At 42.1% G+C, this 26,325-nt stretch overlaps 1 protein-coding gene across 1 annotated transcript in view; it reads right to left on the reverse strand.

Annotated features, from left to right (window-relative positions):
* Positions 1 to 26,325, reverse strand: part of PRKN (parkin RBR E3 ubiquitin protein ligase) — a 774,293-nt gene that overhangs the window by 510,433 nt on the left and 237,535 nt on the right.

Genomic DNA, 26,325 nt, shown 5'->3' on the forward strand with positions numbered 1-26,325 from the left:
TCTTTGCAACAGAAATGTTGGGCTCATTTATGGTCGTAAGTCGAGAGCTACCTGTAACACACGCCTCAATCATCTCCATCAAACTGGTTGTGCAAAGCTATATGCATATGTCATTAGATCTAAGGCATTCTGTTTTCTGTACAATTAAACAAAAACTTAGGAATAACATCAGGTAACACCTAGACATGTTATTTACCAGATTAAATATGCGCTCTGGTTCACCTTTTCATACAGTTATAGTTCTATTTGCATGTTTACTCTCCCCATTGATTCCATCTGCTATTCTGAACATTTGGGGAAAACCACTGTTTGCTCTTAAATATAGATATTGAAAGCATGAACAGGGGCGCTATGATGCTAATTAGATTTATATTAGAAAAGTGTTTCAAGCTGGGCAAGGATGTCGTTTGTCTCTAGATAAAGAAGGAGGATTCCCAGAGTATGCAAAAGAACCCAATCTACTCAGAGAATTAAGATCAAAATGAAAGATTTCTGGTCAGAGAAGTACTGTCCATCCCAGTCAGTATTTTAAAATTCAACACTTCTCAAAATTATGTGATAAATTAACTGACTTTAAACAAAACTCCAGAATGTACAGACTGACTTTCCAGGAAGAAATTTCTTAAGAATGTGTTCTCCAAAATAAATTCCTTAGATATTTTTTGAACAAGAAGTTACCTAAGTAAGGCTGAACAGTAAAAAGGGGTAATGTAATTAATTCTCCACTATTGGAAGATTGAACTTAATAACCTCTGAGCAGAGGTGGTATTCAGCAGGTTCTGACCAGTTCTGGAGAATCGGTAGCAGAAATTTTGAGTAGTTCGGAGAACTGGTAAATACTACCTCTGACTGGCCCTGCCCCCATCTATTCTCTACCTCCTGAGTCCCAGCTGATCGGGAGGGAATAGGGATTTTGCAGTATCCTTCCCCTGCCATTCCAAAAAGTCATGCCCACCAAGCCAGGCCCACAGAAACAGTAGTAAAAAAAAAAATTAAATCCCACCACTGCCTCTGAGGTATTGTCCAACTTTTGCCTATTGAAATTTGCAACTTAGTTGAGCTGCAGGGCTATAATTAGTATATCTCCTTTGCACCTTGTTCCAGCAGTCAGTCAGTCAGTCAATCAATCAATTAATCAATTCTGTGTCTATATATTCAATAAAACAAATGGCTAAATCTAATAACTACAAAGATATTTTTTATTTTTCCCAGTTCGGATTAGGTTTTGCTTTGAAAACATTGTATCCAGAAGGTTCCATTGTCAAAGTAAAATTTCGGCAATGTCGGCGAGTTAGGAGTGTCCTTCAATCAATGTTCATTTGGATATGACTATCCACCCTTGTGTTATCTCTAAAGAACAGCACAGGTAGGTGAACATGAGCTACAAAATGCAATCTACCAAATGATACTCAGGCTAAGAGATTACAGAGGTTTGACATGAATGCTGCTGATTAGGCACACATGCTGCTTTTCTGCTGATGACTGACTAATGCGACAATCATTTACTGGTGATGAAAGATAAATCTAACTGGCAGTACCAGAACATTTTTTTCCACCAAAATTTGGCTCAAACATAACTATCTCCTGTTTGAAAAAGTCCATGTTTCTGACGCAACTTATAGAATGCAATTCAAACGGAGATGCTTTGTCACTTAGATTGTAGGAAAATATGGTTCATAAAAATAAGAAAACAAGTTTCTTAATTAATACGTATTATGTGAGAAAAATATAAAGGACAAATATCGTGAATATATAGAAAAGAAAATGGAGTCTTGGTATTTTAAATAACCATAAGACTCTGATGACCAAGAATTGACATACGGTGAAGAAAATACAGTAAATGTTTCCATTTTATTTTAATTGTGTGAAGAGGGAAGTCATGGGAGTGACAAGAGATGCATTCATTGATTTATTAATTTTTTTAATCACCGTAGAGTTGCAGCTCTTGGCAGTTTACATGAATAAAAATAGCCACAATACAAATAGTAAAAACATTAGAATAAAGTATTTAAATTAAATCATATCTCAAGAGCAGTTAATATTTTGATGGCTCTATTTAATGAATCAAAAGTCTTTTGCGTGAATTTTGTTTTGACCAAGTTCTGGAAGACCAACAAAGTAAAAATGAGACAAAAAAAATAACTTCCCGGGAAACATCATTCCTAATATAATTCAGGGTCAACTTTACTTTGACAAAATTCAAATACAGGGTGATTAAAATCAACTGAAAGAAGCAAAAAAAAGGCAGTATAAGACTAAAAGGGAAGTTCTTCACCACATTTTATTCCTTTCTTCTTCCAAATAAATCAGGGCAGATTACAATAAGTTTTCTTATTTGATCATTGTTATAACTCCACAGATAATATGAAATAAAAGGTGTTATCTGGCTGAAATATCTAAAGCCAAATCTCTCCATTCTAAGTTCAATATTTCATTAACAATTTGACAGCGGATCTATTACTAAATTGTACAGCATATCTGCATTTTAACAATTGCAAAGTCATTACAATTATTTAAAAATATAAATGCTTTATGATTCTTGTAAGATTTTTCCCCAGTTGTAATGTTATTATATTAGAAAAGAACAATCAATTGTTGGTAGCATTCTCGCTGGTGTAAAATCAGTATTTGCAAAATGAGGCCGGGGCGGGGGGGGGGAACAATAATTTTATACTGAAAATATTTTTGGCTATCTGCAGTTTTAAAACTAAATGGACTTGATTTATATTTATTTCTGCTCAGATCAACCATCTACTCCATCCTGCCACTGCATTTATAAGCTGATGGTGGCATTAGTGTTTTGACAATGACATTAAAAACCAATCAAGCTGGTACTAAAAGGAACAGCACTGTAAGAGAGTACTAAATTCATATGGAAGTTATTGACAACATTAGGCAATTATGACCACACCATCTCCACACAGTAGTTTTTTGCTGTATTCTAACATAATTTCTTATACCTTGAAGGACTATTTAAATTCTATCGCCTTGTTGTATGCTATATCTGATTTTCATTTAGCAGTTATTACAATATTCTGTCTCTAATATAAGAAATCAACCAATTATAATAACTGGATTAATATATAAAATAGGACTACTACTGAGAAACTTGTTAAAGATGATAGATCAGACTCTTTATGTGTTTGCTTCTTTCATGATCTATAATCCCAATTCCTTATTTCACAAAGAAGGTAAAGCCACATGTGAATTATTATGAAAAGCCACCACTGATGAAAACTGAAGTTCAGATGCTACAATCAGCTATAATAATTTCAGAGAGAGATCTAGTGACCATTCTCTACCAGATGCTCTCTTACAGGTGTGAAGAGGTCCTTTGAGGAAATGTTATAGACCAACATCAAACAGACTGTTTTAATCTTCACTGCTCCATCGCTGGAGATTTTTAACAAGATTGAGCAGCCATTTGTCTGAAATGGTATAGAGCCGTGATGGAGAACCTATGGCATGCGTGCCACAGGTGGCACGAGGAGCCATTTCTTAGAGCACGCAAGGCGTTGCCCTGTCAGCTCATGCGTTCATGCGTGCATGGGCAGCTAACTTTGGCCTTCTTTTGAGGCTATTTTTCACCCTCCAGAGGCTTCCTTGAAGTCTCCAGATTGCGAAAAACCAGCCCCACCGGCAAACCGGAAGTTCAGGAATGGACTTCCGGTTTGCTCGAAGGCGCCTTTTTCGCCTTCAGGAGCCTTTAGGCGGCTTCCCTGAAGGCTCCAGAGGGCAAAAAACCGCTTTATGAACAAACTGGAAGTCCCTGGGGGGAGGGCAGGGGAGGCTGTTTTCGCCCTCCCCAGGCTCTTAGATAGCTTCTGGAGCCTGGGAGGGTGAAAAAAGTATGCAAAAAGCAGGGGGGGGGTGTTGATCATGTATGCATGCATGGGGGGGTCACGCACGCATGCATGGGGGGGGAGGTTGCAAAACAGAATTATGGGTGTGGCGTGCCTGCACACGATAACCCCTGCGCTTGTCTGCTTTTGGCACATGAGCCAAAAAAGGTTAGCCATCACTGATGTAGTCTCCTGCTTGAGCAGGGTGTTGAACTAGAACACCTCCAAGGTCCCTTCCAACTCTGTTTTTCTATTCCATTTCTTGTGTGTCTTCAAGAGGCTTTTATTGCATAAAATTAACAATCTTGTTTCCTACTTTACCATTTACATAGTACTAAGCCTATGCTATCTTATACTATACCTATGATAACATCTATGCCTACACTTAGAAGTATTTCTTATTCCTAAATACTGTATTCTTTTTTGTCTGCTTGAACTTATACCAAAGTGTTTAGCCATCATGAAGCCACCTCAAATTGGGAATAGGATAAGAAATTAAACAAAGTAAATTAAGCTTTGGGACATTTTTCATTAGATACCTCTGATTCCTTTTTTTTTTAATATGCCAATATTCCAATAAGTGGGTGAAACTTTCATATTCTGCTAGAAATATAAAATACAGTTTCTTGCTCAAACTAGATTGCATTTGTACATAATGTATTAATAAACAAAAATACTTTATTCTACAGTTTTCTCTTGTCTGCTGACTTACTGATTTAGTGAACATTCAAAGGTACAACAGTGTAATTAAAAAAAGCTTAGTGACCAAATTTTGCATTTGTGACCATCACAGCATCCTGTGGTCACTTGATTGCCATTCGCATGCTTAGCAACTGACTCATGACATGTTAAGAGAGAATGCAGAAATAAAATCACAAGTTGTGGTCATATGATATCTCATTTAACAACTAAATGGGAAGTGACATCATAAGCCCATTGTGGTGACATGATTTTCTTCTTAGTGATTGTGGTGCTTAGAAGTGGTGGGTTGCAAATATTTTTACTACCGGTTCGGGTGCGCTCCCATGCACACTTGCATGCACAGAAGCATCCAGGTAGGTGGATGGGACCTCCCGCCGCCACTACTACCGGTTCATCTGAACTGGGGCAAATCCACCACTTAGTGATAAAATTGCAGGTTCCAACTTTGGCTGTTAAGTGAGGATTACCTGTATTTATCTAGATACTCAAATTTTACTTTGCGTATAACAGAATTCACACCCAAGTGTGCACACATAGGGAGGCTATCTTGGCACTACTTAAAAAATAAATTTAAAAAACCTATCAAGGGACAAAACTTACCGAATTTCCCTTTCTTATCTGCTTAACAAATATTTAAATTAGTTCAATTCAATTCTTATGCCAAAATACTGTGTTTAAAATATTTATTTATTTATTTATTTATTTATTTATTTATTTCCCTTTATTTGTATGCCGCCCTTTTCCCTGGGGGGACTCAGGGCGGCTCACAGTTCAAAAAAAAGGGGGGGGAAGGACAAACAATTTCTAACATACAGACAATACATCATTATTAAAAACGCAACAGTCACACAATTCGAGTGGGGTTAGAATCTTAACCCCAGGCCAGCCGGGACAGCCAGATCTTTAGAGCGGCGCGGAAGGACTGGAGGGTGGTGAGGGTCCAAATCTCCACGGGGAGTTCATTCCAGAGGGTCGGAGCAGCCACCGAGAAGGCTCTCCTCCGAGTAGTTGCCAGTCTACACTGGCTAGATGATGGAATTCGGAGGAGGCCTAATCTATGCGATCGTATCGGTCTAGTGGAGGTAATTGGCAGTAGGCGGTCTCTCAAGTACCCAGGTCCAATACCATGAAGGGCTTTATAGGTGATAAGTAGCACCTTGAATCGCACCCGGAGATCAACAGGCAGCCAGTGCAGCTTGCGGAGGATAGGTGTTACGTGGGTGAAGCGAGGTGCACCCACGATCACTCGCGCGGCCGCATTCTGGACTAGCTGAAGTCGCCAAATGCTCTTCAAGGACAGCCCCATGTAGAGCACATTGCAGTATTCCAGCCTAGAGCACGAGTGACTGTTGTGAGGGCCTCCCGGTTCAGGTAGGGACGCAACTGGTGCACCAGGCGAGCCTGGGCAAATGCCCCCCTGGTCACAGCTGACAAGTGATGTTCAAAAGTCAGCTGTGGGTCCAGGAGGACTCCCAAGTTGCGAACCCTGTCTGAGGGGCGTACAGTTTGACCCCCCAGCCTGAGAGATGGAACACTTGGCCAATTCGTGGGAGGGAAACACAACAGCCACTCGGTCTTTTCTGGATTGAGCACAAGTTTGTTGACCCCCATCCAGTCTTTAACAGCCTCAAGACCCTGGCTCATCACATCCATCGCTTCGTTGAGTTGGCACGGGGCGGACAGATACAACTGAGTATCGTCCGCATACTGGTGGTATTTTATCCCGTGCCGTCGAATGATCTCACCCAGCGGTTTCATGTAGAGGTTGAAAAGAAGGGGGGACAGGACCGAACCCTGCGGCACCCCATACGTTAGGGGCCTAGGGGTTGATCTCTGCCACCCAACTAACACTGACTGCGACCTGTCCGAGAGGTAAGAGGAGAATCACTGTAAAACAGCGCCTCCCACCCCCACCTCCCGCAGTCATCGCAGAAGGAGACCATGGTCGATGGTATCGAAAGCCGCCGAGAGGTCAAGGAGCACCAGGATGGAGGCATGGCCTCCATCCCTGGCTCTCCAGAGATCATCAGTCAACGCGACCAAAGCGGTTTCTGTGCTGCAGCCAGGTCTGAAGCCTGACTGGAAAGGATCGAGATAGCTGGCTTCCTCCAAGGACCGCTAGAGCTGAAAGGCCACCACTTTCTCAACAACCTTCCCCACAAAGGGGAGGTTGGAGACCGGACGATAGTTATTTAAAACAGCTGGATCCAAGGATGGTTTCTTCAGGAGGGGTCTCACCACCGCCGCCTTTAAAGCGGGGGGAAAGACCCCCTCCCGTAAAGAGGCGGTAACAACCACCTGGATCCAGCCTCGTGTCACCTTTCTGCTGTTTACAACCAGCCAGGAGGGGCACGGGTCCAGCACACATCGCCTTGTCCATATCCTCAGGGGTAACAGCTTGAAACTCAACCCAGCGATGGCTTACCAGATCATCCCCTAGTGCCTCGGCTGGTTCTGCAGAATTGGAGTCCAGGTCCGCCCGGAACCGAGCAACCTTGTCTGAGAGGAATTGGACGTAATCCTCAGCCCTGCCCTGCAGCGGATCGCCCGTATCCCTCCTATTTAGGAGGGAACAGGTTATCCTAAACAGGGCGGCTGGGCGCAACTCAGCAGACGCAACCAGAGAGGCAATATGTGTTCTTTTAGCCATCCTAATTGCTCGAATGTATTCTCTGGTGCAGGTTGTTAAACGTGCTCGGTTCGATTCGGATTTACTGGACCTCCATAAGTGCTCTAGGCGTCTCCTTTGGCGCTTCCTCTCCCGGAGTTCCTCAGTGAACCAAGGAGCCCTCCGGGATCCACTGCCTCGGAGCGGCCGTAGAGGCGCAATCCGGTTAAGAGATTTCGTCGCTGCCAAGTTCCAGGCAGCAACTAGGGTCTCCGCCGGACTGCGGGCGAGAGTATCAGGAATAACCCCAAGCTCCGTCTGGAACCCCAAAGGGTCCATAAGTCGCCTGGGGCGGAACCACCTGGTCGGCTCCTCCTCCCTACAGTGGGGGTTTGGTCTCCGAAAGTCAAGCCTCAATAGGTAGTGGTCTGACCATGACAGGGGCAAGATCTCGCTACCCCTCAGACCAAGATCACAACTCCACTGCTCCGAGAGGAATACGAGGTCAAGCGTGTGACCCGCTGAGTGGGTTGGTCCTCGGATTACTTGGGCCAAGCCCATGGTTGTCATGGAAGCCATGAACTCCTGCGCTCCATCAGAGCGTTCACCGAGCGAAGGCAAATTGAAATCCCCCAGAACCATAAGCCTGGGGAACTCAACTGCCAGCTCGGCTATCGACTCGAGGAGCGAGGGGAGGGCTGCTGCAACGCAGTTAGGAGGCAGGTACGTTAACAGCAAACCCACTTGACCCTTGAGGTCCAACTTCACCAGCAGGGACTCACACCCGATAAGCTCCGGAGCAGGGATCCTACGAGGTGCTAGAGACTCTCGGATAACAATGGCCACACCCCCACCCCTTCCCTGAGCTCTCGGCTGATGGAACACCTGAAAACCCTCTGGGCACATCTCTACGAGGGGGACTCCTCCCTCCGGGCCCAGCCAGGTCTCAGTAATACATGCCAGGTCTGCCCTCTCGTCTAAAATTAAGTCCCGAACGAGAGGAGCTTTATGAACTACAGACCTGGCATTTGGCGCCAGCAGCCTGAGGCCAGGGTCCTGATTACTCACACCACCTGGCCTTGGAGTGTGACTCGTAGGGCCGGAAGGAAGGATCTCTGTGACGTAGCGAACCCTCCTTCCCCGGTAATGGCCAGCCCTAAAGTCCCCGCCATATCTGCCCCTCCCTGTTAAGACCGTAATGCTCCGGCCCACTCCCGTGTCCGTGGTCCCTCCAACCACCCCTGTGGCCCCCGCATTTCCGGACAGGCCCTTCGAATCAGTCATCCTCTCACGCAAACACAGCCGTTCATCCATGCATTCCCCACACAGGTCAATTAAAAACACAGAAAATACAACAATAATAATGGGGTTAAAAAGTGGGTACAGTCATCCATCAAACATACCAGTCACACCTCATACATAAAACATGGAAAAATTGCGATTGGCGCAGTTAGAGATAACAGTAGTAGGGCAAGAGAGGACAGTCTTTACGCCCAGGAGCTCCTCTTCCGCTGGATCAAATAGAAGGGACAAAGTTCTACAGTTTAGAGTAGGTGTGGGGTTAATCCCGGTCACAAGGGGAGAGAGCAAATTCCCTACCCATGTCCTCTTTGTCCTCCACTTTCCTTTTCTGCAAAAGTTGTAAATACAGGGTGGCATACACAGCTCTCGGCGAAAACAGAGATCAAAGAACTCCATGGCCGAGCAGTAACAGCCAGAGTGGCAGGGGATATGAGTGGTGGGAGCAGGTCAGGGAGGCAGCGTTGTCTGGGAAGGCGAGCCAAGAACAGTCACAGATGGTTGCAGTAGCAGTAATGGGAGTCGGAGGCAAAGAAGTCGGCCACAGGGGTCACAAGCCAAGATTGTAAAAGCCGGTCTGAGGTAGCAATAATTAGATGGTAATTAAAGTCAGATATATAGCAATTTTAAAATGATTTATTGTAGGTATCACAATAGCAAATCATGGTTTGTGATAAGCTAGCAAACCAGACTTAGAAGCCTCTATTTGGTAAATTGTAAGGCACGGTTTTTACGTTTGAATGTGAAAAACTGCCATTAGGACTGTTACTAACCTTTAGAGACTCTAACTCCATAGAGACCTAAATGAATAATCAAGATATAAACAACTCTACTGAAATTTAGAAATAAAAGGTTTTGAATATGAATTTCCTCAGTCATAACTATGCAATGTATTCCAATGGAATGAACAAGATCTGAGTTCATCTGCAGTTATTTTTAGAGGATCTTTATTTTTCTAAACCTTACAAAGATTCAGGCCTGTTCCAGAGATCAAATTGTCAGGTCAGTCCTGGCACATTGAGCAGGGGGTTGGGCTAGAAGACTTCCGACTCTATTCTGATTGAACTTGTCTTCTGGTAACTGCTTAAGGGCAGCCCTTCTCTATGATTATATCTCCCCATGGATATTTAGGAGGTCACCTCCTCAGAGATGGTCCCTCAGGTGGTTGTATACCAGAAAGAGTTTTAAAAAACACAATTCAACATCCTGAATTTTACCCAAAAGCACACTGGAAGCCGAAGATGCTCATGGAGTAGAGGCATTACTTCCATTGCACTATTTGCTACCTGTGCTGTCATATTCTGCAACAGTTGAAGCTTCTGAATGCTCTTCAAGCGTAGCCCCATGTCGAGCACATTGCAGTAGACGTGGCAGGAGATTATGAAGGCATGAGTGACAGTGAGCAGAGTGTCCCAATCCAGAAATGGGAGCAACTGGCACACAACCTTAAGGCATGCAATGGCTCTCCTAAACATGGATGCCACCTCCTCTTCAAGTACAAGCCCCGAGTGTATGAAGACACCCAGATTGCACACTGGGTCTGCTAGAGGCAAGTTACAGCCTTATCCAATAGTGTTTTAATTTAGTATAATTTCTTCTATTATGTACTTCATTGTTGTTGTTATCTGCTTCAAGATGCTTCAACATTTGGATGCAAATGTTGAAGCACACACACACACACACACAATCAAGATGCTACTATAAATAGCATCTTCATTTTTTTCTTTATTTCACATTCTCCAACGATGCTTTTAATTGCCAATGCACTTTGTAATGGAGTCAAAGGGAGTACATCCACTGATACTCTAAAGTCTGAATTTCTTGTTCTATATTTGGAAACGTAAGCAATTATTTAGGTTCTAAATTATGGTTAATGGGTATCTAATTATCCACTAAAGAAGGAAATTTTCAAGGCTTACTTTGGTCAGGAAACTACTTCAAGCTCCCCTACGTGCTGAATGAGTTGGCAGAAAATTGCATTATAAATAGTTGAAGAAATGGGAGGGATACCTAATGTTGAAACAAGAAAAGAACTGAAAGAAATAATGAATTTTCTAGAAATAGCCTCCCCCTTTCATGACCTCCTCATGCAGCAGCTGCCTATCAACTTCCAAATGAGCAATAAATATTAAAATAAATAAAAATGTTGTGCAAGCCTTATCAAAGCCCTGGGCAGTCACTGTTTTCACAAATGTTTTCTCCTGCAAAACCCAGAACACCTTTTCATCCATCTTTTCATCCAAAACAATTTTGCTCTGAATTCCCTCTTGCCACAAACGTTCTTTCTTCAGTTGCTGCCTCTTTCTCAGTGGAAGAGACACGAGTATCACTTTATGCCCCAGTGTGGGCTGCATCTCCATCGATTGCAAGGGGAAGGGAGGGGGGGGAATGATTTGAAGGATGTGCCATGACCCTGCAGAGCTCCAAACAGCAGAAACACATGTTAACGATTCAACGAGACCAGATACGCTGACAAAGGAGGAAATCACGATTGCGTGTCGCCACAAATGTTTGTATGTTTTGCTTTGTTTTGACTCCCACCCCAAGGGATGTTTCCACTGCGAAAAAAATTTCTAAGCAAGGACGCCAAAGGTTTCACAGTGCATTTGATTTCTGACATACCCACTGAGCTCGAAAGAAAATAAATATTTGTCAAAAATTTCCATACAGACAAAGCCTAGCAATGTGATCCCAGCTCATCTGACCTCTTCATCATACGTTCTCCTTGTCAAAACTTTAATGTGTCACAAGTTCTCCAGTGCGACATTTTATCTTTATACTTGAGAGCTGAAAGGGAGGAAGAAAAATATGTCGCTGTCTTAAAAAACAACTATATTTAGACAGGTCAATAATCCCACTATTAGCCTGGAAGAAGCAATTCCATCTCAGGGAATAAGTAGCTTTCCTGTAACTATTTAAAAGTGGTGAATTGCTACTACTTGATTACAAAATAAATGGAGAGTGGCCATTTATAATTATTCAGGAATTAAAATGTTTTGGAACAATGCTGTGTCTGTGCGTGTCTCTCTCTGTATGTTCTTATGTTTATTATTCTAGACCATACAGGAAGTCATCGACCTAGAAACACAATTGAGCCCAAAATTTCCATTGCTAAGTAAGAAAATTGTTAAGTGACTATTGCTCCATTTTATGCCCTTTCTGGCCACAGATGTTTAGTAAATCACTGCAGTTGTTAAGTAAGTAAAATAGTTGTTAAGTGAATCTGGCTTCCCCGTTGACTTTGCTCATCAGAAGGTCACAAAAGGAGATCACATGACTCCAGGGCAATGCAACCTTCATAAATACATTCCAGATGCCAAACTTGTAATTTTTGATTCTGTGACCATGGGGTTTACTGCAGTAGTCATAAGTGTGAAAAATCATCATAAGTCCATTTTTTCAGTACCATTGCAATTTCTAACCATCACTAAGTGAAGGGTTATAAGTCAAAGACTACCTGTGTATCAAACCTCTGAATTAGGATAGCTAATTAAGCAGAAGAGTTCAAATTATATATTTGGTCTAGTTGAGAAGCTCTCATAGGATCAGTGCCAAGATAGGCAGGATTCAACACTCAGTGGATGAGTGAGGGAATCCTTCTAAAAATGGCTTTAAAGTGGCTCCTAGATATTTGGAAACATTAATCAAAAAGATTTTCACTGAAGAAAATAACAGGAACGCCAGGACGTAATGTGATGTGCCAAAACCCCTAATATTCAGAATGGTTCCAAGACCATAATTTAAGGTCTCAGAGTCACAAGTTGTGTTCGCAAAACATGCTTAACCAAATAATTTTGGCTGTGTCTGAATAATATTCCAATGTCAGTTAGTATAAAACTTCATTTCTTGTAGTTAATGTGTTATGTTTATTCAGATTGCTTAATTAGCGTACGGCTTGGGGGAGAGGGTCTCCTAGAGGCCTGGGAGTTTGAATTTTCTATGCAGGATCTTAACTGTTCTCTGTACCACATTCTTCTTGATAGAGAATTCTGATAGTTTCATCTCTCTACATGGACCCCCCTCCCTCCAAAAACACACACTGTGGTTTTCATATTGTAAATAGGATGCACCTATTTCTTCCTCTTATGCACATCATAAACTGCAGAATGAATCATCCCCATTTTGCAAGTATCAATTTTAGTCAATTTTGCTTTCGACATTTTCTGTTTACAAGTGATAAACCAGGAACAGTTGAACATCATCTACTATCTGAACATCCTAAGTAACTCATTTAAATCAGACCCCTAAAATGATGGATTTTTGAGATATTGGAAGGAAAGAAATACATGCTCTGTAACTATTCATCTACGTCTATCTGTCATTTGCTATACCCTTTACTGTATATGAAGATTTATGGTAAGTCTAGACCGACAGCAAAGCATTAGATGTCTTTCCCTTTGGAAAGATAAAATAAAATCTTGGCATTAACTAAGATTCAAGTCAAAAGTTCTCTTTAATCCCTTCTTCAGGCAAACAAAATTTATAACCTTTCCATTTGATCTTTTTTTAACCACTTGACTTTCTCTGAATATGGAAGAACAACTGAATTTGACCATACGCGGTTTGCATTGGCAGGTTTTTAATAAAGTGTATGTCTAGGGATAACCTAAAGGAGGAAGAATCAGCTAGCAGAAAAACACCTCGAAATATATCATATATATCATATTTAGAAAAAAAAGAGGGATTACCAAGATGCACCAAAACTAAAATCTATTTCTTTTCTTTTCTTCCAACACAACTACTAAACCTGAGGTTTCCCATCCAGAATTTTTACTATTATTATAGCTGACTGCACAGTCAGGCAGATGTTTAGTCTGGATTTGGCATTTACTGAGTCTTTCCTAAGGATCTAGAATAGACAGATGTCATTGTTTAGTAATATTAAAGTATTGTCACAGAATACAAGCTGTTTACAGTAAAGCTATCATTTGCAATTTACTGAGAACGAAGGCAGTGAACATAGCTAATACTCCTTCCTTCTATTTTCTCTAGCCCTGTGAGGTGGGTTGGACTGAGAGAGACTGGCTTGAAGTCATCCAGCTGTTTCTCATGCCTAAGAATCTTCTAGTTTCTGGCCTACACCTTAATCACTACATCTGCTCTACAATAGGCTCTTATTAGCATTGGTCAAGACTATATCGGCATACAAGAGATCCACTAAGCTTAAATATATTGTAACTGAGCATATGCTTCTATACATACAAGCCAACCTATGGGAATTCTAGATATAGTGGAGAAAAGTTGGTTTGCAAAGGTAGATATCACAGAATAATAAGCTGAATGAGTTTATGTAAGCTAGGTTTAAGATGAATGACACCGTACAAAAGCTAGCCTATGGCTCAATACTAGGATTAAGAAAAGCAAAATTGAACAAGTTCAATACAAATAACTTGGAGAAATTGGAAGTATAGCAACCTTTATCTCCCTAGGATAAAGAAATTTGCAGATCTAGTGACTGTAGCCATGAAACTAAAGGTGCTGATTATCTGTAAAGTGTTATATGACAGAGGCCCAGGTTATTTCAGGGATCAGTTATGTACCTATAGCACTAGATTGGATACTGTGACCGCACTGTAGGTCCCTGGTATTAAATGTTATTTGGTGGGACCTAGGAAGAGAGGTTTTCTATAGTTGTGCCTACCCTTCTCCCTAATAAATGGAGGTTCCCATGCTTCTTGCCTTCCTGAAGTTAGCACCTAGCTCTTTGATCAGAAGTTGGGTCAGAATGAGAAGTAAGCCAGAATGTTTTGTGTTTGAGTGGTTACTGTTATGATGCTGATTGTTAGAATGTTGATTTCATTATTTGTGTCTTTTTTAGCCATCACTGATTATTTTATATAATATAGGCAGACATATTTTTTTCTAAATAAATAAATGAAAAAACGAGCAGAAGGGAAAATGGAAATACAGATAGTCCTCTTAGTTCACTTAGTGACTGTTGGAAATTACAATGGCACTGAAAATACGACCATTTTTCAGACTTATGACTGTGACAGCATTCCCATGGTCATATGATTTACATTTGCATGCTTGACAACTCAAATTTATGATGGTTGCAGTGTCCCTGGGTCATGTGATCCCCTTTTGCGACCTTCTTGACCAGTAAAGTCAATGGGGAAACCAAATTAATTTAACAACTGCAATGATTCACTTAACAAATGTAGCAAGAAAAACTGTAAAATTGGGAAAAACTCACTTAACAAATTTCTCATTCAGTAATATAAATTTTGGGCTCAATTGTGGTCGTAAGTTGATAAATACCTGTATGTCTCTCAGCAAAAAAAGTATAGACTCTCCAGAGCAAGTATCAAAAACTTTATGGTGGAACTCTTCTTCTTGCTAAATAAGTAGGAGTAAAGCCTGAGAGCTGGACACCTGATCTAGTTTCCTGTTCTAGATGTATGATAAATGCAGGGACATTTATCATAAATGACTTCTAAACAAGCAACATGTTGCAGCACTCATAAAGCCTGGATAAATGAATTTTTGCCTGTATGGTTCGTTTCCTCAATTTAAAAAAAAAATCTTCTAGAGAGTTATCTGAATTTTTAACTCTGGCAGATTTCAGTCTCTTATCCATGTTCATAAACAATCTTTCCATTCCATCCTTTAATTAAAAATGCCTTGGATTTTTTTTTCTTTCTATTAAAATGTTAGCACTTGCTAAGGATTGCTGATGAAATTTATATGCATTAAGAAAACGTTTTAAGTGATTCAGAAGTATTTCATGTATTACAAACCCTGAGGCTTTTTAGGAGTGTGTGTAATGAAAATTCAATATTCATACAAAACCCCAACCAAATGCTTTCCTTCAGAATAATCTATACTGGATTGTGATCTTCAGCATGAGTGCATCTAAGGCACAACTTTGTGCCTTTCCTATAAAATCCATGAAAACCTGAAACCTCTCCCCCAGCTCCATCTTCCTTCCATCCATCCATCGACTTACATAGTTGCCCATGTTACATACATGGCTGTAAGCAATTTACAATAAAAATAGATAAAATATGTACGATACAAAAAATAAAAGTATATTGCAGCTGAGCATTATAAAACAACTATTAGCATAGGGAGGAGGAGGGCTGTATCATGCAATTGGTGCAGTGGTGGGTTCCAGATTTGGTTCCAACCAATACAGTTGGAACAGGCCCGGCAGCATCCACATGGATGCGTGCAGTGTGCGCGCACATGTGCGCAGTGCACGCTTGCATTATATCTGCCAGCGATGCCTCCGCAAGCCTCCGCGATGCTCCAGCTGTTCGGTGGAGCATCGCACAGGCGCTGTATGTACCATGTGTGTGTGCAGAAGTGCAGAAGGCTTAAAGGACAGATAAAGAGCTCGGGCGGGCGGGCCCTCCAGAGCACCATACCGGAACGGTACCCAGTGCTCCGGGCAGGCTCTGGTACGCCCGTACCTGGCATACCACCTGCAAACCACCACTGGGCCACAGGAACAGACACAAAACTAGGTTTTCAGAGCCTTGGAGAAAGCCAGCCAGATCTGGTCTATGAAGGGATGATATTCCAAAGGAGAGGCACCCCTACGAAAAAAAAAATGCTATGTTTCTGGACCCCCAACAGCTGACATTCCTAGCCAATGATAGCTAGAGCATCATTATTTTGCTAGATTGGGTAGGACAGGTAGAAGCAAACATGGGGAGACAATGACCTGTCCCCAGCCAAGCACACACAAGCATACAGACAGGTAGTTGCATAGTATACTTATAGGTTTTGTGAAGTGAATAAGCAAGGGAAAAGTGAGTACAAATACACATGAGCACACAGTAGAGAAACAATTCTTCAACAGCGAGTTGCCTTAAGAGTCCAAATGCAAAACAGCAGGCATAAGAGTATTCAAGAAAAATCTAAGGATCCAAAGGTTTAGAAAGTTTGTCAGCCAGTCCAAGTCGAGAATCAAAGTCATGAGTTTTCAAATTGGGAGACAAGGCACACGAAGTTTGAGGAAATGAAGGCATTTTGCCAATAGAGGGGTTTGAGCTGCCTTAAACAGAAGAAATCCGGTGTTGCTCCTTTGGAAGGGTGAGGTTTCTTTCTTGCAAGGAGCCTTGGGAAGTGCCTTTGCTCTCCTCTCTATACATTCAGCCTTTGCATTGAAAGGGGGTGGCACTTCAGCCTCCTCGTTTTAAGAAACAAGTGGCAGTGATACCTGTACGCATGTTATCATACAGTCCCACCTTCTCTGCCTGCAACCCCTCAGATGGAGAGCAGTTCATCCGGCCATTTTGGCTGCTCATTGTCATCTGGATTTCAGCTCACCATGTGTGTCGATAAAGATTCTCATGGTTGTCCCAAAGGTGCTCTTTCAAGAGGCAAGTTCAAGTTTTAAGTTGCCTCTTGAAAAAACACCTTTGGGACTCACCATGAGTGACAATCCTTTCAGCACACCAGTCCCAAGCCATAGAGGGCCTTAAAAATGAAGAATATTTTTCATATGTGCCAAATAACCAGCTCCATTAACTGCCACACCACTATGCTCTACACCAGCTTAAAACTCAATAATCTTCCAGGGCAATCCCTTGTACACACAGAGCAGTAAAGCCTCTAATCTGGAGGTGTCTGTGGAGATTCTCAGTCATCCAGTCCAGTGATGTGCAGTCAGGGGAGGCAGGGGAGGCAGAGCCTCACCACTGTCATCATGAAAAGAAAAAAAAAGTAAAAGGAAAAAGGATGAGGTAGTTGCTGACAGAGTCACAGTGGATGACTCTGCTTAATGCTTAACTGTTTAAAAAAGCCTCTAAAAATGCCCTCTACAGGAGGAGGTGGGAGAACCACGTGCCTCATTTAGTCTGACTTTATGACCACTCGAGCAAAGTTAAGCAAGGGTTAAAAGCTGAAAAATTCCTTATGTAGATGAGGCACATGGTTCTCTTGCCTCCTCCTGTAGAGGGCGTTTTTTAAGAGGCTTTTTTAAACAGTTAAGCAGAGTCATCCATTGGGGACTCTGGCAGCAGCTAACCCAGCCTGACCTCAGCAGCTCTTGCCTTTTTCCTTTTATATTTTACATTTTCATGATGGCAGGCAAGAGCAGAGTTGAAATCCTCTGTGATTGTGAAACAGCTGGAAAAGGTATGTGGGTCAGAGGGAGGGGGAGGAATTCAAAATTAATGTAATTTGTAAGTAATTTGTGTGTTTGTGTGTGCATGTGCATGTGTTTGTTTCTTCACTCAGAGGGAAGGGGATAGGAGAGGCAGGGAGGGCAGCCCGCCAGCTTTCTTTCTCTGTGTCGGGGCAGTGTTTGTTTCTTCACTCAGAGGGAAGGGGGTAGGAGAGGCAGGGAGGGTAGCCCGCCAGCTTTCTTTCTCGGTGTCGGGGCAGTGTTTGTTTCTTCACTCAGAGGGTAGGAGAGGCAGGGAGGGCAGCCCCCAAGCTTTCTTTCTCTGTGTTGGGGCAGCCCGCCAGCAGAGGCGGGTCTTTTACCCACCTCTGCTGGCAGGCTGGTGCTTTCTTTCTTTTGCCTCAAAAGAAAGAAAGCGGCTTTTGCCCGCCCCACCGCTATGTCCGACATAGAGGCGTCCCGACTCTATGTCGGACATAGTGGCAGGGCGGGCAAAAGCCACTTTCTTTCTTTTTGCCTCACCAGCTATAAACCTCACCCCATATCACTGATCCAGTCATAGTTGTCTCAAAAGTTATTTTTAAAACAGTCCAGTTGCTTTTTTTGAAAAGGACTTTTGAGACGCCAATCTGGATTTTAGATTCCAGAATCTATAGTTACTATAAACAGGATCCTTGGTCCAGGATCAGAAACCAACTGACTCACAAACCAAAGTTGTGCATAGGCTCTCCTAGCTGCAGCTACTATCATTTTCTTGAGCAAGAGCCATGCTTCCAGGGGGATCTCCAGATTGTGCACCAAGTGTCTTGGGACAATGCTACTTCAACTAGAACCAAAGAGAGAAGGCAGTCTAAAATCCAGAGCTACTCCATTTTGTTTCTTTTGTGCTGAAGCCTGTTGCACCTCATCCGTATCCCCCACGACCTCCAAGCACTGAAACAGAACCTCCACAGCATCAGTGAAACCTTCACTGGGATACAAAGCTTAGCATCATCTGCACACTCATAACACCTCACTCTAAATCGTTGATTGACATCACTCTGTCTCATGTAAAAGCCAGGTTTCCTTGTTATCAAATAAAGTGTATCAGTCACACTATTTAATGAATGCTATTACATGGATATCTTTTTTTATGATTTCAGTTTTAATAATCAATCTTTTAAGAATGAACTTTCCTTCTGAGCATGTTCAGCAGCAAACTCAATTACACTCTGTGCACTATACCAGATTTTGGGGTGGTGTATCATATTTATAGAACTATCAACCCCTAAACACAACAAATTAATTCATCCAGCTGTTGTCATGCATAGTCAGTCCCTAGAAAGAAATTTCAATCAACATCTGGCCTGTCACATTTTTTCATCTTATGCAAGGATAAGATATTAACTAGATTGACTGATCCTAGGGGATCAGATAATCCCCTAAACCCCCAGGAAGTAGAATTTTGGTCAAAGAAGAGAATCCAGTGGAATAAAACAACTTTCACCTTAAAAAAAAAACTTGCAGTAACAAGGTATTATTATTCAGCTCTGATTTATGTGGAAGCTTGAGCAATTCCCAAAATGTAATTCATGCTTTTGACTACATTGCAATATGAACAAGGAATAGAGAATATCCCCTTCTCTAAAGATTTATGGTAAAAAATAACTCAAAACCATAATTACTACAGTACTGTGATCTAGAAAAATAAAATGATTATATGATGGTCACTTCATCCCACAATCATATTTATACATCTAGAGAAACTGAAGTAGATACTATATAGGTATTTCATACTTTTATGAAACCAATATGGGAACTGACTTCTTACATTCATAAAAACCAGAACAAAGCAAATTCTCCCCAAATCCTTCTCAACATAGGCCCTTTGGTTACAATCCTATTAAATACTGCTAGAGAAAAGAAACACCATGTCAAATTCCAGCAGTGAAACATTTGGCATAGAAGTATCATTTGCCCACTTGTGATCTCATCTAAAAAAAAAAAACCTGCATTGTTGTAACATAAATTATTCTATGCCTATCTGAGCAGAAATCAGTCTATGTTAGAAAATTTACATGGACAAACTTCATTTTGGGCATGTATTAACAAAATCTCTAAATGCCATTACAATTACACATTAAGCAACATGCTGAGAAAAATAATGAATATTAAAACACATAAATTCATTTTGTGTTCAATGAGGTCCACATGCTGAGATAATGAATGAATTTCTTGTTCTTGAGCAACACACAAAACAGAGAGGGAGGGAGGGAGGGGGAGAGAGAGAGAGAGAGGGAGGGAGGGAGGGAGGGAGGGAGGGAGGGAGAGAGAGAGAGAGAGAGAGAGAGAGAGAGAGAGAGAGAGAGAGAGAGAGAGAGGGAGAGAGAGAGAGAGAGAGAGAGAGTGCTAACTTGATGAGTGGGAGGGAAATAAGAGGATGTATCATTCCATAGAATAAAAACCTATTTGTGAATTTATGAGTAATCAGCAACACCCACAAAATTAAAGGTGGGGGGGGAGGGAGAAACTCAGCAAGTCTCAATTTTAAACACTTTTCTTAACCAAACCAATTTCCTTTTCGGTGCAACATGCAAATCAGTAGGGATATCAAAGAAGTGTGAGTTATTATGCTAACGGGAATAACTTTACGTGTAAAGATTACTGAACATTAGCACCTGATAATTATTTTAAAACGTGGGTTTGCTTTAAAAAAAATATTTCAACTAAATTTAATGTCCACAAACTAAAACTTTTAAGCACTTTTAAAATCCATGTGATCATTTGTTATCTAAGTTCCCAACTAATCATCATCAAGGTTTTCATGGGCCAGATTTGGTAACCCTGTGTAAATGCGGTGGAATGTAATCAGGATTTCCAGGAGGGAGGGGCTGCATTTCATAGGACATAGATGCATTAAAACTTAGATAATTAAATTAAAGAATTTCAAAAAGCACGAATTCTGATGCAGAGAAAAGAGAAAGATCCATATAATTAAGTGATGGTCCTATGGAGATTCCTTAAGTATAAAACCTTGATTAATGAAGGAAAAAAATAGGATTAGATAGGATGTTTGGATTAAATTATTTGAGGGATAATAGAAGGAAGGTCTTCTACAGAACCAAAAGCCACTAGTCATTCTGGTACTGATATAATTGCCTTTTCCTGAATCCCAAAACTCTATTGAACTATTAACCTAGTGAGATAGATACCAAAAGGTGTATAAGAACAAAATAAAGTGTTTTCTTCTCGTTATTTTTAAAGTGTATTTTACTAATGGAAGGGAAGGGTGTTTGAGAGTAGGTATCTGGAAGAAGTCTAGAAGTCTTACTTCTTCCTTGTGTTTATCCTGAACAGCATGAGAGCTCATCAACTTTATATCCTTTCTTATTATGTATTTCTTATTAAAACATTCTACAGTGATACGGTCCCTGAAGATAGGGTGGCAAGGCTTTATACTATTTTGAAGACACAATCGACCATCTATCAACCACCAGAAATTATGTTTATATCATTTGTAGGAAGCATTAATTTCCATGAATACAGGGATCCAATTCAGCTAACATTAAGTTTGTTTTGTTTGTTTTTGTTTGTTTTTCCTTTATTTGTATGCCGCCCTTTTCCCTGGGGGGGACTCAGGGTGGCTCACAATTCAGAAGGGTGGGGGGGCAAGACGAACAGTATTCCAAACATGGAGACAATACAACATATTAAAAGAAAGCACAACAGTCACACAATTCGGGTGGGGTTAAAATCTTAACCCCAGGCCAGCCGGGACAGCCAGATCTTTAAAGCGGCGTGGAAGGATTGGAGGGTGGCGAGGGTCCGAATCTCCACGGGGAGTTCGTTCCAGAGGGTCGGAGCAGCCACCGAGAAGGCTCTCCTCCGGGTAGTTGCCAGTCTGCACTGGCTGGAAGATGGAATTCGGAGGAGGCCTAATCGATGCGATCGGATCGGTCTAGTGGAGGTAATTGGCAGTAGGCGGTCTCTCAAGTACCCAGGCCCACTACCATGGAGAGATTTATAGGTGATAAGTAGCACCTTGAAGCGCACCTGGAGATCGACAGGCAGCCAGTGCAGCTCACGGAGGATAGGTGTTACGTGGGTGAAGCGAGGTGCACCCACAATCGCTCGCGCGGCCGCATTCTGGACTAGCTGAAGTTGCCGAATGCTCTTCAAGGGCAGCCCCATGTAGAGCACATTGCAGTATTCCAGCCTAGAGGTCACAAGGGCACGAGTGACTGTTGTGAGGGCCACCCGGCTCAGGTAGGGACGCAACTGGTGTACCAGGCGAACCTGGGCAAATACCCCCCTGGTCACAGCCGACAAATGATGTTCGAAGGTCAGCTGTGGGTCCAGGAGGACTCCCAAGTTGCAAACCCTGTCTGAGGGGCGTATAATTTGACCCCCCAGCCTGAATGATGGAATGTTTGGCCAATTCGCGGGGGGGAAACACAGCAGCCACTCGGTCTTTTCTGGATTGAGCACAAGCTTGTTGACCCCCATCCAGTCTTTAACAGCCTCCAGACCCTGGCTCATCACATCCATCGCTTCGTTGAGTTGGCACGGGGCGGACAGATACAGCTGGGTATCGCCAACATATTGGTGGTATTTTATCCCGTGCCGGCAAATGATCTCACCCAGCGGTTTCATGTAGATGTTGAAAAGAAGGGGGGACAGGACCGAACCCTGTGGCACCCCATATGTTAGGGGCCTAGGGGTCGATCTCTGCCCCCCAACTAACACCGACTGCGACCTGTCCGAGAGGTAAGAGGAGAACCACTGTAAAACAGCGGTTCCACCACAAAAGCGCGTAGGACAAAATTGTGCTCGACAAAAGCGCGCTGTGACGTCATCACAGCGCGACGAAAAAGTTCGAAAAATGTAAAAATAAAGCGAAAACCTTACCCTAAGCCCCCAAACCTAACCCTAAACCTAACCCTTAACCTAAACCTAAACCTAACCCTAAACCTAACCGTTAAAGTAACGAAAAACCTAACGCTAACCCTTAACCTAACCCTAACGCTAACGCTAACGCTGTAAAGCTAACCCTAACCCTTAACCTAACCCTAACCCTAAACCTAAACCTAACCCTTACCTTTATGTGAATCGGCTTGCTTTAATTTAATTTTTATTAATTTTTATTTGAATTTTTCGATCTTTTTCGTCGCGCTGTGATGACGTCAAAGGCGCGATTTTGTCGATCGCGCTTTTGTCGTCCGCGCTTTTGACAGGTCACGTAAAACAGCACCTCCCACCCCCACCTCTCGCAGTCGTCGCAGAAGGATACCATGGTCGATGGTATCGAAAGCCGCTGAGAGGTCAAGGAGCACTAGGATGGAGGCGTGGCCTCCATCCCTGGCTCTCCAGAGATCATCGGTCAACACGACCAAAGCGGTTTCTGTGCTGCAGCCAGGTCTGAAGTCTGACTGGAAAGGATCGAGATAACTGGCTTCCTCCAAGGACCGCTGGAGCTGAAAGGCCACCACCTTCTCAACAACCTTCCCCACAAAGGGGAGGTTGGAGACTGGACGATAGTTATTTAAAACAGCTGGATCCAAGAATGGTTTCTTCAGGAGGGGTCTCACCACCGCTGCCTTTAAAGCGGGGGGAAAGACCCCCTCCCGTAGAGAGGCGGTAACAACCGCCTGGATCCAGCCTCGTGTCACCTCTCTGCTGTTGACAACCAGCCAGGAGGGGCACGGGTCCAGCACACATTTGGAGGCTCCTACAGCTCTCATGGCCTTGTCCACATCCTCAGGGGTAAGTTAGTGGTGAAGTCATTAAAACCAGCTCCAAGGTGATTAGCATTACAATAATACTGTGATGCCTTTACCTAGATGTAAGAAGCACTGGAAATAAGAATTCAAAAATAAATTTATTTGACCTAAAATTTTACATAAACTTTGTCATATCAAACATCCTAAAATTTACAAGATGTAAATTTTTGTGCCAAAATAGTCATATCAAAAATTGACATGTAGCTTACTACTCAAATGTGCATATAAATTTATTTATAATATTAAAGGCTATTACATACACAATGAATATATTAAAAAGCTTGCAAATAGTGCATTAGTTAGGGCTGGGATGATCACACTGGAAAAACACATTTAGTAGATGTTACAAGAAATGCACAGAAAAACTACAAATAAATGTTGCCTAAATCAGGGGTGTCAAACTCAAGGCCCGGAGGCCGGATCAGGCTCACAGGGTTCTTAGATCTGGCCTGCGGGGCCACTCTGGAAACAGCGAAGGACCAGCTCGCGGTGCCTCTGCCAGGGTCAAACACAACCCTGAAGTGGCCCTCAATGAAATAGAGTTTGACACATCTGGCCTAAACTATAAAGTCCCCTTGGAACTGTTACTATCCAGAGAAGGGGGAGGAAGCAGTGCATTCTAACCCTATTTTTAAACTTGTAGTAGGTTCTTGTGTATATACAGAATGTATAGATAAGTATGGCAAAGGCATAGAATCCCAATAACAGCCCCACTTTGTCTCACTATTTATCCTCCTATAGTAGCAGACTAACTGGTTATTTTAATAGCAAGCATTGTTATGATAATATCTGTCTACCTGGTGGGAATGAAAATAAGCACTAAGGCCTTTGGCCTATTTCTGTTCAGATGAATAGCTAGTAAAAATTATTAGAAAACTGCAGTAAAGTTTTAGTAATTGCATGAAACTGTCATTCATTTCATCAAAGGAAAATAAATGGGAATGTTATGTGAGTAGGTGTACACTAACAAATACCTGGGAATGATGTTTCAGGCTTCACAATCCTGAAGACATATTTTTAATATCTGGCAAATGTTGTTCAATGTCACTCTCCATTCCAGCTATCCTGATTTTTTTTTCCAAATTGAAAGGCACCACTTCATCTGCAGATTGCAAAGTCTCCTTGTCAAAGTCATTTATCATCTCCTCTACTGTAACCAAGTCTGTGCTTTTAGAAACCTTGACACCCTAGAGGCCGTTCAGTCTAAATGTATTAGAAGTATCCTTGCAGTCCCAAGATATTAGCCATATCCTTGCAATCCCAAGATATATTAAAACACTGCACTTTGTACAGAGACAGGCTTAGATGTCTCTAGATGCTAGCACTTTGTGTCATCATTTTAAGTTTTGTCTACAGTAATCTCTCCCCCCCACAGCAAGTCTGGCTTTACAGATTCGCAAAGTGATGCATTTAAGAAATGCTCTTGGCAAGCTTCCAATGACATTATGGAATTTTGCATTAGGCTTTGGAAACTTCAGAACTATCCTTGTAGCACATTTGGAATAATGATTTTCAAACCTAAGACCAGTTCCCAGTTTCATAATACAGGGAATTTTTTCAAATCAATGGCCTCCAGCCTTTTAGCTCTTAACCCGTCACAGTCCTGAAATTTTACCAGGCCTTCAATTTGGCCAGATTGGGTACATTATGTTCTGTTGTACCGTTGGGAAGCTGCAAAAATATTAGCCTGTATTGGTGTATATTGTATATCAATGGTCCTCATACGAGCATGCGAGGCTCCATTTGCTCATGTGAGGGAGGTTCATGCGCAATCACAAGATGGCCACTGCTCGCATAAGGGGAGATTTGCGCAAGCGAACGTGCATACCCGCCACTGCACGGCCCAGTTCTGAACAGATCATAGCCCAGTAGTGGGTCGCAGCTTGGTCACTTCTGCTATATACAATACTTTTAAGTTAGAGAGCCAGTTTGATGTAATGTTTAGATATCAAGCTAGAAGCATGAGGATGTATTAGTACCACTTTGGGAATAAAGTGGTACTATGGCCATTCAGTCCATAAAGGCAAACCACTTTTGGAATCTTACCAAGCCAGCTTCAGGGACTAGTGTGCATGCTTGATTTGAGTCGGTATCAGTCAAGTAGTTACCAGGAATCAACACAAATTCAAAGGCGTGTGTGCACGCACGCACACACGCGCACACACACATTTTTCAATGTTGCTTTGAGGGTTTCAAGAGAGAGATATTTTCGTCCTCTGCAACCTTTGGAAAAGTGATTAAGGTTACTGTGCCGTTATTTTTAAATGGGTGCATTTCAGTGTTTTGGGCATACATAGTCTTTCTCTTTCAATCATTACAGCAATTGCAACATTTCCCAAGCTTGCACGGCTGCTCTGTTCTGAAAAACAGTTAAAACAGCCCTATTAATGGCAATGTTGGTGCAAATGCAGCCCATTGCTTCCATATTATTTATCATAGTCCTACAACAGAATCCTTTTTTCTCATTTTATCCACCTCGGAAGCATGGAAGGCTGAGTCAACCTTGAGCCTTGTGAGATCCAATCTGCCAAATTGCCGGCAGCCGGTGATCAGCAGAAGTAGCCTGCAGTACTGTGCTCTAACCACTGCACCACCTACTGCATTTAGCAAAGTTTAGTTGCCCCCTGGGTCTCACTTTATTATAACATGTTTGTTGATAAGCAAGGCAGTTGCTAAGTGAGTTTGTCTGATTTTACAACCTTCTACTTTGCTTGCATAGGGCTTCTGAGATCCTGTTTAACACAAATCTCTGGAGAGATTCCTGTGGAACAGACAACAGAACAATAGAGTAATTGGTTTGATCTTTAGACATATGGGTCTGGTTATTCACATCTGACAATTTTAGTTATATGAAATAAAGGGGAGGGATTAGTTATGAAATTCTTCACTGAAATTGTTCTGCAGATGAATCTGAATGAGTTTTCCATAAGGAGTTTAGCTACATTTAGTTCCTGACAATGCAACTGGGGTTGTTAAGAAACAATGTTCTTCTTTTAAACTCTCTAATTTACTCTGCCCATACTCAAATCCTATCTATGC

The sequence above is a fragment of the Thamnophis elegans genome, chromosome 4 (genome assembly GCF_009769535.1).
Source record: "Thamnophis elegans isolate rThaEle1 chromosome 4, rThaEle1.pri, whole genome shotgun sequence".
Lineage (NCBI taxonomy): Eukaryota > Metazoa > Chordata > Lepidosauria > Squamata > Colubridae > Thamnophis > Thamnophis elegans.